The sequence below is a fragment of the Petaurus breviceps genome, unplaced genomic scaffold, assembly GCF_028583685.1.
Source record: "Petaurus breviceps papuanus isolate PSGF00001 unplaced genomic scaffold, PetGlider_PUasm1.0 90792, whole genome shotgun sequence".
Taxonomy (NCBI): Eukaryota; Metazoa; Chordata; class Mammalia; order Diprotodontia; family Petauridae; genus Petaurus; species Petaurus breviceps.
The window spans coordinates 17,719,541-17,736,404 of record NW_027187347.1 but is presented as its reverse complement, the minus strand read 5'-3'; positions in this window follow the sequence as shown (position 1 = coordinate 17,736,404).

Below are 16,864 nucleotides of genomic sequence, written 5' to 3'. Positions count from 1 at the left end.
GCTAAGCCACAAACTCTGACAAATCATACCAGGTCTTCAAATATAGACCTGGCAATGACTTATAGCAAACACACTTCAACACCAGGACCAAACAAGACCAAAAATTAATTGGGAAATATTTAACAAAATAAACAAAAATCAATAGATCACAGATAGTGTTAATATGTGGTTTTCTAAGTCAATATGCTATGGCAGGGATCCTTATATATAATGTTTCTATTTGAGTCTGACACCATTGATTTAAATGTTTGTCCTCCAAAGACAAGTCTGATTAAACTCAGAAAACTCCTTTTCAGAACACATTTTCAGAACATCACCAGGTAATGATTTGGGGGCTTGGGAGCTTTTTTGTTTGTTTGTTTTGCCATAGTATTTCATTGGAGGCAGCTAAGTGGTGCAGTAGATAGAGCTCTGCTCCTGGAGTCAGGAAGACCTGAGTTCAAATCTGGCCTAAGACATTTACTAGCTGTGTGACCCTGGGCAAGTCACTTAACCCTATTTGTCTCAGTTTCTTCATCTGTAAAATGAGCTGGAGAAGGAAATGACAAACCACTGCAGTATCTTTGCCAGGAAAAGCCCAAAGGGGGTTATGGAGAGTCAGATGTGACTGAAAAAACACAATAACAAAACTATTTCATTAAACTTAACTCCTAAGAAATAGAAAGGCTTTTGTGCTGTCCTTAGGTCACATACACATATCAATAAAATCAGAAAACTTCCAAGGCATTGGGTGATTAAAAAGTTAACCACCAATTAAACATCTTTTGTCCAGAGTCTGCTCTTTGATCATGCTATATTTTTTTTTAAGTTATTGCTGTTTAGACCTGTAATTTCATTAGTGTACTGAGTTCTCAGATGGAAATTCCCTCTACCAAGGTAGATCTGAAATTTATGGTCTTATAAAGTAGCCCAGGGAGCATTGTAAGGTTAAGTGACTTGCACCAATTATACAGCCAGTATGTGTTAAGAGGCAGGATTGGAACCTAGACTGCCCTGACTCCAACATGGATTTTTTTAAGGCAGTCAGGGGAAGAGACTTGACCAGGGTCACACAGCTAGTAAGTATCTGAGGCTGATTTGAACTCAGGTCCTCCTGCCTCCAGGGCCTATGCTTTATCCACTATGCAACCTAGCTGTCTCTGAGATGGACTTTTTACCCACTATGTCACACTGTTCCTTAATAATGGCTACCTATGGCATTATTATACTTCAAACTCAGAATGCTATCTGTGAATTCACCTGATTTCAAATTAAATGCAAATATGCCTATTAAATAGTCATGCTCATTAAAAGTTTTCTGTCCAATTCCAAATGACTCCCAAAGAAAAAAGATGCTGCCCATATCCAGAGAAAGAACTGATGGAATTTGAATGCAGATCAAATCATATATTTTTCACTTTATTTGTGTGTGTGTGTGTGTGTGTGTGTGTGTGTTTTTCCTTTTGGTCTATTTCTTCTTTCACAACATGACTAATATGGAAACATCTTTTACATGATTGCACATGTATAACCTACATCAAATTGCTTACCGTCTTAGGGAGGGGGGAGGGGAGGGAAAAAGGAAGGAAAATTTGGAACTCAAAATTCTTTTTAAATGAATGCTAAAAATTATCTTTATATTCAATTGGGAAAACCAAAATATGTTTTTTTTTTAAATTATCTGTCACTGAATTATATTTTTAATTTATTTTTAGTATAATTCCAAAAATGTTTTTTCTTCAATCCTGGTTGATATTAATAATAGCATAGAAATGCTTTGATTTTTGTTTCTGTCTAGCATTTAACACAGTGCCTAGCACAAAGTAAACATTTAATTAGATGTGTTTTAGCTGACTGACTGACCTGTCCTCTCAAGAAAGTAAAGATCTGATCCCTAAAGAAGCATTTAAATTGTTAGTTCAGCTGATTAAAGTATGAATAGAGTAATTAAGAAAATTTCAGAGTTAGCCTAGAATCACAGAACCTTCAGTAGGAAAAGTCCTTAGAGGCCATCCTCTAGGTCTAAACTTCCCTCTGCTCCATGATCACAAAATATATCTCTAAACCCAGTTTGCCATTTTGTAAATGTTGGTTCCACTGAGTCCATCATCTCCACCTCCACACCATGGAAACCTTGGGCTTCTCCCGTGGAACGGCCCCCTGCTCTGATAGACTAACTTTGGCTTTTTCTTGCCCAGAAGAAGAAAGAAAGAAGAAAAAAAGAAATTTACTTGATAACTATTATGTATTTAAAAGGAATAGCAAGTTGTACATAACAGATTTGCAGTGTCATGTGCAATCATATTTTTGGTTATACTATGTTATGGAAATGCTCGTTTTATTCCATAAATTAAGAATAAAATAAATAAAACTGCATATAATAATACAATTCAAAAAAAACCCCACAAATTAAAAATAAAATAAAAATTTTTTAAAGAAGAATTAGGTTGATATTTATGGTCCAGTACTTCTTTTGCTGTCTTTAGGTTCCTCATCTGTAAAATGGGCATACTTGTACTTTCACTATCTGTCCCTCAGAGTTATTATTAGAAAAGTTCTTGGTAAAAGCAAAGCACTAAAAAAAAAATTGAGGTATTAAAAACAAAGAAGAGACAAAGAGTAGGGAAGCTTTTTATATAAATGAATGGGTTCTGTCAGTGATGAATGCTTTTGTGAAGACTCCTTTTACAATGTTAAAACTCACTCTCGTGCTTAATTTCTATTTAGATTTTCTTAAAGTCGATTTTCTTAACTTGAGGTACACCCGTAATGAACTCAAACAAGCTGGGAAATTCTGCAACTTATGCATCTTAACTCTATCTACATATTTCACTCCTCCTCCCCACTTCCTACAAATGTAGAATCTCAGTGTTAGAAGGGACCTGAGAGGTCATCCAGTGAAGTCCAACCCTTACCTGAATAGGAATCCCTTTCATAACATCCCCATTTGAAGGGGATCTTTCCAAGGCAGCCCATTACACTTTGGGATTATTCTAATTGTTAGGGAGTTTTTCTTCATATCTGCCTTGGCAATGTCTACCCATTGTTCCTCATTCTGCCCTCTGGAAGCAAGTAGAAAAAGTTGAATTTCTCTTCCATATGAAGAAAAATACTGAAAATACTTAAAGATGACTATCTACAGACAAAATATCCTAAATTTCTTCAAATGATCTCTATATGGTATGGTTTTGAGTCACTTTACCTCTTGTTATTGTTCTATCTAAAATGAGGGACCCAGAAGCTAACCCTGTATTTTAGATATGATCTAAGCAGGGCCAAGTACAAGGGACTAGACATCATGCTCCTCTTAATGTAGCCTAGGATTACAACAGCTTTTTTGGCTGCTATAATACACTATTGACTCATACCGATCTTTCAGTTTCAATCCCCATAGTTCTTTCTCCAGAACTATTGTCTTGGCCATGCCTCTATACACCTGTATTGTGAAGGTGTTTCTTTTTTTAACCCAAATGTGGGGCTTTAAATTTATTCCTAATCATTTCACCTTATTAGATATCACCAATTGTTCTAGCCTAGGGGCAGTGAGGTGGTACAGTGGTTAAAGCACTGGCCCTGGAATCAGAAAACCCAGTTCAAATATGGCCTCAGATACTTACTAACTGTGTTACCTTTGACAAGTCATTTCACCCCATTTACCTCATTTTTCTCATCTGTTAAATGAGCTGGAGAAAGAAATGGTGAACAATTCCAGTATCTTTGCCAAGAAAACCCCAAATTTAGTCACCAAGAGTCAGACAATTGAAACAACTCAATAATATTGTTCTAGCCTACAAAGATCATTTTGGATCCTGACTCTGACATTCCACAGATTAGCCAACCCCCTAAGTTTTGTGTCATCTGAAAATGGTATTAACCCTTAAAAGAGAGATGGGATTTCTGTCTGAGATAGATAAGTGAGACATTCCAGGCAGAAAGAATAGTATGACCAAAGACACAAAGGTGGTGGCGGCGGGCATTAGGGGAAATCAGATATATGGGGAAACCCCACCAACCCTTCCCTCAGACACACCCCAACCCTAATCCTTTTGGGAATATTGTCTAGAAGGATGTTTAGAACCAGAGAGCTAAAATTAAATATGTTTGAATAACTTTGCTGTCTTGAAATAAAACAACCACTTGGGATTTCTTCTTTGTAAAATATTAGCTTGTGTTCCCCCTCCTTTCACCCCAACCCCAAAAATGGGCAATGCTATTCAGAAGAATCTGATATCCAGACTTTGAATTTTAGAGATAGGGCCTGGACCTCTTGTTTCATTATAGGAAACTCTCTGATGAGTAAACTCTCTCTATTCATACTGGTTGGCAATTTGTCTGTAACTCAGAGTCAACTAGAACCCTGGGAGATTGAATTAGTTTCACAGAGTCACACAACAGGAATGCATCAAGTTTTCTTGGCTTTTTATCCACTATACTGCATAATATCCAGGCTTTGGTTTATCAGAGTCATTAAACTGATAGAAACATAAATGATATTTTAGTTTTAATGAATGAACTTTTCATACATAGCTAACTATATATAATTAATTTTCTACTACTAAGCACTTAAACCAAACATACCAACAACCAGATTAAATGCCGGTTGGAGTGAATTATAAACACAACATACTTTTCCTAAATTAGTAGCTTCATATCTAATAACAAATCCCATATTGGGCAGGTATCTTTTTAAAATGCAGGCCATTATCACTAACTTGATGCTTATCAAGTTTCCTCTTTGAAAAAAAAAATGCAATTGATGTCTGGTAGTTTTCATCCAGTCTCACAAGCAGACAAAATAGCAAGGTCAAAATGCAGAGCTATGACTGGAAAATTTGCTGTTCTGGGAAAAGCTCCATGAAATGTACCCAGGGCAAGCAGCATAAAATATGACCCCCAAATCATAATTTTAAGACAAAATCAGCTGGTGGGGGAGGAAAAGTCCAATAACCTCATTATAGCAGAGACCTCAAGATATTCCACATCTGCTAGTCTTCTATTTTAATTAATCATTTTCACTAATAATGTCCTAAGCTTATCTAGCTGGAAAAGTAAAAGGGCTAAAATGGGTAACTCAATGCCCTGGGACAGAGATCTTGTTCTTCTCTGGTAATAGCTGCTCTGGTAAGTAATCTAAAATAAATAAGTATACCCCAAATGATTTCATAGCAATTGGCTATAGACTGAGACCTGGCCAGAAATTTTTCCCACATCAGTAGTCTCAGAAACAGTATTTATTAAAATCTCTCTAAGGAAAATCTTTGAGAAGCAACAGGATCTGGTAGTTACATAACCAGCACCTCCAGCACCGATACAAACTAGCTGTGTGACGTTGTAGCAGCAAATACACTGGCATACCCCAAGATGGCTGCTAGCACAGGTTGTTAGATCTGCTTTACTAGGAAAAATAGCAATTTAAGGGGTGAATAATCTCTTAATTACATTCACTAGCTCAGGGGAAAAGTCAGCACCATGAACTTCAGAGAAAATACAAGCAGAGAAATAAAGACCAGCAGACAAGGCTCCGACTGCCTTGGATCCAGAGAGCCTTTATATTTGAGTGGTTGAGGAGCTCGGAACGTATGGTCATTCAGATTCTCAACCAGAGGATCATAAGATCCTTCTCATAAGTGAGCCCCCCCAGCAAAATACCAACTCAGAGTATATATACACTTCCCAGAGCCACAAGGCAGCACAACCCTGGAGACTCAGTCTCTAATTAGAAATTAGCAAAAGTTGTGAAAGTCTTCCACTAAGCAAGCTTCCCTTAATGGGCTCTAGGTGAAACTTATTAATGGGTGGGAAAGATCTTAAATCCCATTAGCATTATAGACTTGGGCAAATTATTTAACCTCTCTGTGCTCCAGGCAACGCTAATGAGTGACAGAAGAGTTGCCATTTTGCATCTGTGGAAGGCATTTGCCACTAAAGGTCATACCACTACATAAAGATCAGGCCAAAAAAGAAGACAATGGATAGAAACTAAAACATATTAAGGGCCTAACTTAGAAATTAACTGAAGCCATCAGTGTAACACATTGATGATTTTATCTGTGGCAATGCCTTCTGCCAATGGCAACTCCTCTCTGACTTGTAAGTCTTAGAATTTCCCAAGGCTCAGAGAATCTGTGTCTTGCCCATGGTTAAAGAGCTGGTCAGCATCAGTGTCAAGATTGGAGCCCAAGTCTTACAGACTCTAAATCTAGCCCTCTCTCCATTATAATGTGATTCCCAAAACTGGACAGTAAAATCAAATTAATTAAAACTCCTCATAATTTGAAATTTATGTTAATTATAAAGTTGACCTTTGTGGTGTTTGTGAAGAAATGGTTTGTATGCAAACAGCATAAACAAGAATATTGCTACCTTTGTATCTACTGTTAGAGAATAATCTGGTGTTAGGAATTTAGTATATTAATGCAAAGAGATACAGCTAATTCCAAATTCATCTGATTCAAGCATGACTTCTATTTGGAAGGTTTGAGTTTGGGGAGAGGCAGAGGGCAGAGAAAGAGTGTCTGAACTTGGGATTTTAAAGTTAAAAGGAACACCTGGTCTAGACATCTAGGATTTTTTGTTCATTGGGTTTTTTTTTTCAAACTGGACCTGCAATTTTATTGATTTTATTGGTAAAATCTCCTGGTGAGGAATCATCTCTGCCAATGTAGATTGACACCTTCTTTGTCATTTTTAGTCTTATAGAGTTCCCTGGGGTACTAAGATATTTGGGGCCTCACCCACGGTCACAGAGGTCAGATTTGACCAGACCTTCTGGATTCCTAGGCCAGTTTTCTATGTATTACTCCTCCCTGTTTGGTGAAAATATAGTACGTAGTATAGTTTTAAAGATTTGCTTTTCCCTCTCATCCCTCTGTTCCCAGTGATGCTGAATTCTGGTTTGGATTACTATAAGAATTTTCCAACAGGCTTATCTTACTCTGGACTCTCTCTGCTCTGATCTATGGTACACATTGAAGCTAGAGCCATTTTATGAAAGTATAGCGTGTATCACATCACTCCCTTCCTCTTGTTCTGCCCAAGAACATATTAAATTATGGCCTCCTCTTTGTAACTAATTATACTTTAGTTAGGGACTCATCTGTTGGGTCCCTGAGCACTGTTTAGACGAAGACTCAACTGTCTCCCTTTTCTCTTTCATTCTACTTGCCCATAGCATTACAAAACTTGCACAATGGAAAAAAATAGATTTTTTAAAGCATGATTTTAAAGATTACCATCTAAAAGTGTGAGATGACAGCATAATCTAGGGAAATGAAATGTCTGGTTATCTTTACATTGAAATGGCTGAAAGAAGAGGTTTCATTATTAAAAACGTAACACGGGAAAAAAATATCTGTCATGATAGAGAACTTGTGCTCTTACAAGAATAAGTATAAAAGCATATAGGGTGGAAGATGGGGGAGATGCAGATGTTTAAAGAAGCTGAACCCAGCCATAAGGAGTTCAGGGGTGGGGCTCCAGTCCTCTGAGGGACTGAGGAGTTAAGGAAAGCAAAGCAGTCAGACAGCTAAGAAAGGAATTCAATCACAAGTCAAATCAAGTTCCAGTTATCAGAATTAAGACATAGACCAAGTACTTGATCACAAGGGATAACATAAGATTTTCATTATTACGTCTGAGGTACAAGGTCAGAGGAAAACCAAGAAGGTTGATTGAAGGCTAAGCGCCTGAACTACTGACGTAGGATTCCTTAAATTCCGTCTGATAAGAGACACAATCCTGGAGGCCAAGGTGGGCCTGAATTTATGATAGAGAGTCAGTATTCTCATGTCTTAGAGTTAGCAGGATATAGACAAAAGCAAATCATTACATATCAAGGAAGGGGGAAGACAGTTGAAGAGATGGATGGAAAACAGCATGGTATAATAAAACATTGGAACTAGAGCCTGAGAACCCAAGTTCAAGTCCCATGTCTGATTCTTATTACCTGTGTCATCTAGGAAAAGATACCAAAGTAAGAATTAGTCTTCTTAGCTATAAAATGTAGGGGTTGGACTATATTACCACTAAGTCCCTTCCAATTCTATGAAAAGGCAGTAAAAGAAAAAAAAAGAAAGAAAAGTTGGGGAACTTGTCCTCATTTCTAATGCACTGAGAGTCTGGGGGAAATCCATTCTAGGTTTTGTCCCCTTCTTTGGCCTCTTAATCAGATTCTATAGTCACTGGTCCCGTAACCATTAGGATATGCCACAATATCTCAAAGACTTACCTGGTAGATCTCCAAGTGATTTATCTCCTCCAAGCCTCAATCTTCAACATCTTCTGGGATTCCCATGGGGAGGGAAGCAAAGCCAATAGGAATGGCCCTTTCCTGGCTTAGCATCAGGATTTTACCCTCAGCATTCCCCTCATCCCCCAGGGACTTCACAATTACACCACCCACTCCCCTACCGCTATCACACACTCACCCCACAGGCAAGCTCAAGACTTTTGGGGAAATGAAAGAAGACTGGGGACCACCACCACAGGCCTTTGTTGCTTAAGGCCCTGTCCTCTAGCCAAAAGGCAGGGAAGAGTCCCCTTGCTTGGCTTTGCACAGATCAATCCCCAGAAAGAAGAGCTAGATATCTCATCCAGCCTCTCCTTAAGGAATCCTGGGGGAGCCAAAATGGTGGGGGCAGAGAAAAGAAGTTTAAAGGGGGGCACCAACATCTGGTTGGTCTAACCATTCCAGCCCTCCCTTCCTTCTGCCTCTGAAAGAATGATGTTAGCCATATAACTAACGAGACCCGAGGTCTCACAGATTCATTTCTAAACCTTGTCTTTGGAAGGAAGGCGTGGAGTCCACAATCCAGGGCCACTGGGAAGTCCAGCACTTTCAGAATTACAGTTGTGGGAGACATCATCACCCTTTATTTGAGGTCCTTATGGAAGCCACTCCACTGCTCTGTCTGTTGAGAATTTTTAGCTCAGACTCCAGAAAAGGACTCAAATTGAAACTGTCCTTTTTACCTTCCACTCATTCAAGTTCTGTTTTTAATGGTGTAGTTCTTTACTAAAATAAGAGCATATGCTTTTGAAAAGTATGTGTGTCCGGGGAACCTTCTGCAGGAGAGGGAGAAGACACACTGGGCTGGTGGATGAACCAATCATATACATCCTCCATTTTCAAATAAAGGCATCATCTGTACATTCTCTCCAGAGAAGGGTTGCTGTTACCTTGTCAGATAAAGATGGAGGCCTCGGGGAATCCCCATTCCCTTCTCAATATTCTTAACGTTAGAGCAACTTCACTTTTATTTTATGAAGGGAATTGAATCTGGAGAAGTAGTTCTCAATGATTTTCAGGAAGAAGCAAATAATCTTTCTTTCACTTTGCAACAGTCCTAAGGGGAGATAGGGAAGAGAGAATGTGAAGATATCCTCATTTCATAGATAGGAAAACAGGCACAGGTTGGGCAAACAGTCATAATAGTTCACATGCCATATTGCATTTTCATGTTTACACATATCTTTGCCTGCTGTATGTGAGGTAAATGGTGAACAGGTGACATTCCCTGGATCACAGCTGGTAAGGTCCAGAGTGCCAGTCTGTCCTATGGATTCAGCATAGCACCATAGAATCAGACTCCCACCCTCCTTCTGTTACTTTCTGACTTTAGGTAAATCACTAAGCCAGTCTGGGCTTCAGTTCCTCATCTGTAAAATCTGAGGGTTGGATTAGATACTCTCTAAAGTCTCTTCCAGCCCTACATCTATAATCCCATGTCTCTAGCAAGGATACTCACAAGACTCCAGAAAAAAAAAATGTAGTTTTAGTTAAATGTTGAGAACTTTGGGAATGTACGAGGCAGCAGAGTGGTTAGAGTTCTCAACCTGGAGTCAGGAAGGCCTGAGTTCAAATTTTGCCTGAGACACTTATTAGCTATGTGACTTGGACAAGTCACTTAACTTCTGCCTGCCTCAGTTTCCTCATCTATAAAATGGGAATAATAGTACCTAGCTCCCAGTGTTGTTGGGAGGATTATTGTAAAGCATTTAGTATAGTGCCTGGCACATAGTAGATGCTATGTGAATGTTAGTAATGATGATGATGATGATGTCCTCTAAGTTATTTGGAGCTTAATTGTCTAATTTGTAGAGCCTCCAAATCTTTGTCCCCTATTTCTTCTAGTGCCCAATTTTGGAGTTACTTAGCACTTTAACCAGAGAAGACAAAAGATAAAATTTGAAATTGGAATTTCAGTTCTGGCAATGAATTGGATGGTAGAGGTGGTGGTAACTTATTGTTAAAATCTGTAGTAGTCATTATGTAAATAACACATTTATATAGTGCTTTAAGGTTTACAAAGCACTTCACATTTGTTATTCCATTTGATCTTCATGACAAACCAGAAAGATAGGTGCTATCATTATCCCCATTTGGAAACTGAGACCAAGAAAGGCTAAGTGAGTTGCTTGTGATAAACCCTGAATCACACCACACTCAAAGTGAAAGGGATCCCCAGAGCTCATCTGCTCCAACCCAGGGTTCAAATGTAGCTTTAGTCAGTGGGAATGAAGTATCCAAAAGCTCTTCTCTTAAAGCTCTCCAGGGATCAAGTCCACCCCACTTCTCTTGAGGGTTTATTCCAATGTTTTATCAGATGAAAGCCTTCCTTCAGTAAAGCCAGCGCAACCGGAATCTCTTCTGAGCTAATTTAAGACCATTTCCTCTTATATGGTCATCCGCAGAACTAAAAAACAACCTCAGCACATCTTCCTCATAAAAGTCCTTCCTGTCCTTGAAGAGAATAATCAGCTCATTTCTTAGCCTTCTCTTCTCCAGTCTAACCAATTCTGATTCCTTTCACCATTCCTATAGCAATGTTTGTTGCTCTCCCAGTTTTTCCACATCTTTTTAAAACCTAGTTCATAGGTTTAGTATGAATATTGTCAATTCAGAAAGATCATTTCTTCTTTAAAATCTGGTTCCCTGGTATAACATGAATATTGCTAATTTGGAAAGGTCATTTCTTGTTTGTTGCACATCACTTTCTCATGGACACCACCCATGGTCACATCGTGTTTTCCAAGTACACGATTCTATTGATTTATACTCAGTTTGTGACTTTCCAATTCCATTGTTCTCTTCCAAGTCCAATTCAAATGCTGTATTCTTCAGGCAATCTTCTCTGAGCTCCTGTCACCCAGAAATGCTCGAAATGTAGAGTCATGGATATAGGAGCAGAGGTTCTTAACCCAGGGTTCCTAGGCCCATGTGGCTAGAATTCAGGGGGTCTGTAAATTTTTTAAAATAATATTTTGACAACTATATTTCAATACAATTGGTTTACTTGGTAGTTCTATATATTTTATTTTATGCATCTGAAAACATTATTCTGAGAAGGGAGTTCATAGGCTTCACCAGACTTGCCAAAGGGGTGGTTAGGAATGGTTAGGAGACCCCTAATCTAGAGTTTGAAGAGACCTTATAGTTCACCTGTTCCAGATTCCTCATTTTGCCAAAAAGACACTGAAGCCCACAGAAGTCAGGTGAGTTGGCCAAGGACACACAGGTAGTAAGTAGCAGAGCTAGAATTCATGGTCCCATCACTCCAAGTTCAAAACTCTTTGTACTCTGTTGGGCCACCTTCCTATCTTTCCCAAGCTCTTACATTTTACCTTGTATCATGGATCTCTGTGTATAAGTCTTGCCTCTGTGTCCCTATGCCTGGAATGATCTCCCTCTTTACCTCTACCCCTTAGAATGCTAGCTCCCTCTAATGCATAGTTCAGATGATGGTGCTACCTGCAATGAGAGGAACGTAGGGAGGAAGGAAGGAAACAACCATGAAGTACCTTCTATGTGCCAGGTACTTTACAAACATTATTGCATTTGATCCTCAAAACAACACTGTGAGGTATAGGTACTATTATTATCATCCTCATTTTACAGTGAGGAAACTGAGGCAATCAGCAGTTAGGTGACTTGCCTAGGGTCATGAAACTAGTAAGTTTTAAAGGCTGAATTGGAATTCTGGTCTTCCTGACTACCAGATCATCACTGTATTCACTATACCTCCTGACTGCCCCTAGAACCTTTACTGCTTTCCCTAGTGTTAATGTAAATGACTCAGTATTTAATTTGTCTATACTCTGTATTTACGAATTTGTGTTTAAGTTATTTCCACCCAGTAGAATATAAGCTCCTTAAAGGCAAGAACTGATTAATTTTTGTCTTTGTATCCTTAATATCTAGTCTAATGCTGTGCACAGAATAGGTATTTAATAAATACATGAATTAAATTGAATCAGCTCTCCTCTTCAGACTATAAACTCCTCGAGGGCAGGGCTGTGTATTAATCTTCTTTGATACTCCCCTCAGCACCTTGCAAAAAGTAAGCACTCAATTCAAATCTATTAAATTAATGAATGGATAAATGTTCAACTAGGTCACTCAGGTCTTTTTTCTTCTACACCCAAAAGGAGCCAGTCTCTTCCCAAATTATATTTGTATTATTTGGTTGTTGTTGTTATTTTTTTGGTTTTATGTTTGTTTTTTGCTTTTTGGAGGGGCAATTGGGGTTAAGTGACTTGCCCAAGGTCACACAGCTAGTTTTTTGTGTGTGTTAAGTGTCTGACGCTGGATTTGAACTCAGGGCCTCCTGACTCCAGGACCAGTGCTCTATTCACTGTGACACCTAGCTGCCCCCATTGTTGTTTTAATAAGCATCTCACCTTTCACCTATCTCCACTTAGTTCTATCTTGTTCTTACAAAGCCATTACCCATTTAGATGATTTGAATTTTGCTCCTATCTTTCGCAATCTAAGCCCAGTTTAGTGTCACTTATAAATATAATGAGCATGTTCTTGAGATAGTAAATAAGCTTGACTGTAAGACAGATCTATTGAGGACACTAATCAGTGTTAGCACCCAAACCATTGAGTGCCACCTATAAAGCAGATGTCTACTCATCTCTACTCATCCAAAATTAGTTGCTTAACTTGTTGATCAGAATATCTTATGGGAAATGACTAGAGTCAAACTCAAAGAAGATTGCCTATCTTACTTCCCCTTTGTTTTTTTGACCCATCACTCAGTCATAGGAGGCCTAGCACTCAGTCATAAACAAGTAATGGAAAATTGGCTGTATGTGAAAGAATGTACCACACTAGAGGAAACATAGAATCTGATGAAAAGATATTGCATCAGACCTAGGCCAGAGAGGACTACAGCAAGGGCTGCTGGGAATTACTAGGTAATACTGTTATCCCTTACATGTAGGACAGGCTCGCACAACATACATCCCAGAAGCCACCAAAGTGGCCCGTGGGCATTATGTTGTGCAGGCCTGTTTTACAACCACTATATTTTTCTTGGGCTGCCCAAAATCCTTTGGTGGGCCACAAGAAGCACATGGTACCATAAGTGGTACGTGGGCCATATGTTAGACAGTCCTAATATAGGGGAATAGGGGCACCTCTCCCCCTATAATGTGGAAAATCTGGGTAAAAATTTTTGGCTTTCTTTTTGTACCAGAAAAGAAGTCTGAATTTTTTCTTTTTCTTATGGGGTGCTTATAGTATTAAAAGATAAAATATGTTGATATTATGCAATACTATACATCAATTTTGTGCATTTCTGAGTGCCTAAACTTTTTCTGCATCATCTGCTGGTTTTTGTGTGTCACCTGTGGCTTCTTCAAAATTCCCAAAAAATTCTCATTTAATTTCTTATGCTGACCCGCAATGTATGGAAACTGCAAGTCATGATGTCTAAGAGTTATCTGTATGGGCAATGATCACAAGGAACCCAGATTCCCAAAAGTCAAGGCAAAGAGTAAACAGGGGTGGGGGAGGGGAGCAGGCAAGATTAGAGAGCACAAGAGATAAAGAGCCCACTAGCAGAAGTCTACAGACAGAACAGGTCATCAGAAGCAATCAGGTGTGTAAGAAGCAAATCTTTACTAGAGGTGAGAGTGAAAATAGGTTAGGATTCCAGAAAGACAGACATACAGCCAGACAGACAGATAGATAAGGCATGAAAGACTATGATGTGGCCCTGATACTAAGGCAAGGTTTGGGTCCAGGTAAAAGCTTTTTAAATGCCTCCTGTAATTATAAAAACCAATAGAGTGGGTCTTGTAATTTTAATATCTTATAATACTATGGGAAGTTCAGAGGTCATAATTAAGAGCCTTAACTAGTGAATGAATCTCATTAGAAAAGAGGCAAGAGGGGTGGCCAGGTAGCACAGCAAGTAACAGCACCTGCTCCAGTGTCAGGATGACCTGGAGATCGAATCCAACCTCAGACACTTAGCACCCACCCAGAAATAACTAGCCGTGTAACCTTGAGCAAGTTACTTAACCCCAATTGCTTAGGGGCGGCCAGGTGGTTCATCGAGTAAGAGCACCGGCTCCAGTGTTGAGATGATGTGGGGATCAAATCTGGGCTCAGATACTTAGCACCACACCCAGAAATAACTGGCCGTGTAATCTTGAGCAAGTTGCTTAACCCCATTGCTTAAAAAAAAAAAAGAGGCAAGAGGGGAGTGGCTAGGTGGAGCAGTGAATAGAGCACTGGCCCTGGAGTCAGGAGCACCTGAGTTCAAATCTGGCCTCAGACACTTAACACTTACTAGCCGTGTGACTTTGGGCAAGTCACTTAACCCCAATTGCCCTTCCAAAAAGCAAAAAAAAAAAAAAAAAAAAAAAAGAAAGAAAAGAGGCAAGAGGGCAACAGATGAAGGCAAATTCTGATAGCTTCCTTTATTTTGTTTGTGCATTTATTTATGTTTTACTGATGCTTTTTCAGTACAGTCACTTCTCTGTAACTATCTTTCCATAGCCATAGAACCTGCCCTTATAACAAAGAAGAAAAGGTAAGCAAAACCAAGCCACAGAGTAATTTATGACTAACAATACTTGCAACATCCTACACCTATAGTCTACCTCTTTTCTATAAGGAAAGTGGTAGGCATATTTTATTCTTATTACTCTATATCAAGATTGGTCATTGCATTTAGGTATTCTGATTTCTGGTGTCTTTAGCATAGTTTTCATTTATATTTTTGTGTTTATAATAGGGGAAGAGAAACAAGTGCCTATTGTGTGCCAAGCTTTGTGCTAAATGTTTTACAAATATTTTCTCATTTTATCCTCACAACAATCTGGGAGGTAGGTACTGTTATTATCCCCATTTTACAGTTGAGAAAACTGAGGGAAACAGAGGTTAAATCACTTGCCCAGGGTCACACAGCTAAGTGTTTAACCTGCCTGTGTATTTTGATTTCTTGATTCTGCTTTCTTCACTGTGCATCAATTCATATAGATCTCTCCAAAATTTTCTTAATTATTCATATTCATCATTTTTTAGTGCATTAGTAATGAATATACCACAATTTGTGTAGCCATTCCTCAATCAACATACACTCATTGTTTCCTTTCTTTTTCTACTACAAAAAAGGGCTGTTGTGAATATTTGGTATATTTATTTCATTGATTTTTTTTTTCAGATGCATGCCCAATATTGTTAATGTTAGCTGTAAACAGGATTATTCACTTTTTTCACATAATCCCAAATTGTTTTCCCAAATGACTGGACCAATTCACAGCTCTACCTACATTGCATTAGTGTGTCTGACTTCCCATAACCTCTCCAACATTGACTCTTTGTATCTTCTTAATCTATTTTTTTAAGTCTATGTGGTATTGAAATTAATTATTTCTTAAATGTTTGGTAGAATTTGTTTGTAAATCCATCTAGTCCTGGGTTCTTTTTTTTTTTTTAGGAGAACTCATTTATAGCTTGTTTGATTTCATTTTCTAGAAAAAGATCATTTAAGTATTCTATTTCCTCTTCTGTTAATCTGGGCAATTTATATTTTTGTAAATATTGAGCCATTCCATTAGATTATCAGTTTTATTGGCATATAGTTGGGCAACATAGTTCCAGTAGTTGTTTTTATTTCTTCTCCAAAGGTTGTAATTTGACCTTTTTTTGTGTGATACTGCTAATTCGGTTTTCTTCTTTCTTTTTTAAATCAAATTAGTAAATGGTTTATATTTTATTTTCTTTAAAAAATCTTCTAGTATTATTTATTAGTTCAATGTGGATTTACTTCCAATTTTGTTCATCTTTCCTTTGATTTTTCGGAATTTCTATTTTGTTTTTTATTGCCGCATTATAATTTTTTGTTTTTCTCATTTTTTAGTTGTGTGTCTGATTCATTGATCTTCTCTTTCTCTCTTTTATTGATATACGCATATAGAGATACAAATTTTCCACTAAGTACTGCTTTGGCTACATCCCACAGATTATGGTATATTGTCTCATTGCTCATTATCTTTTAAATTATTGATTATTTCTGATTTGTTCTTTGACCAACTCATTCTTTAGAATTAGATTATTTAATTTTCAATTAATTTTTAATCATACTTCAAAGGTCCTTTGTTAAATGTAATTTTTATTGAATTATAATCAGAAAAGACGTACTTAATATGTATGCTTTTCTGCTTTTGTGAGGTTTTTATGCCCCAATACATGGTTGGTTTTTGAGAAAGTGCTATGTGCTATTGACAACAAATATATTCCTTTCTATTCCCATTTAATATTCTCCAGAAGTCTATCATATCTAACTTTTCTAAAATTCTATTCATCTTCTTGACTTCTTTGTTATTTATTTTATGGTTATTTTTATCTATGTCTGAGAGAGATCAGTTGAGGTCCTTCACTAATATAGTTTTATTATCTATTTCCATCTATAACTCATTTAACTTCTCATTTAAGAGTTTGGATACAATGCCATTTGGTGCATATATGTTCAGTATCAATATTAATTTGTTTTCCATGATACCTTTTAATGAGATATCATTTCCCTGTTTATCTCTTTTAATTATATATATATAATAGTCTCAGATACAATCATAGTCTCAGATGAAG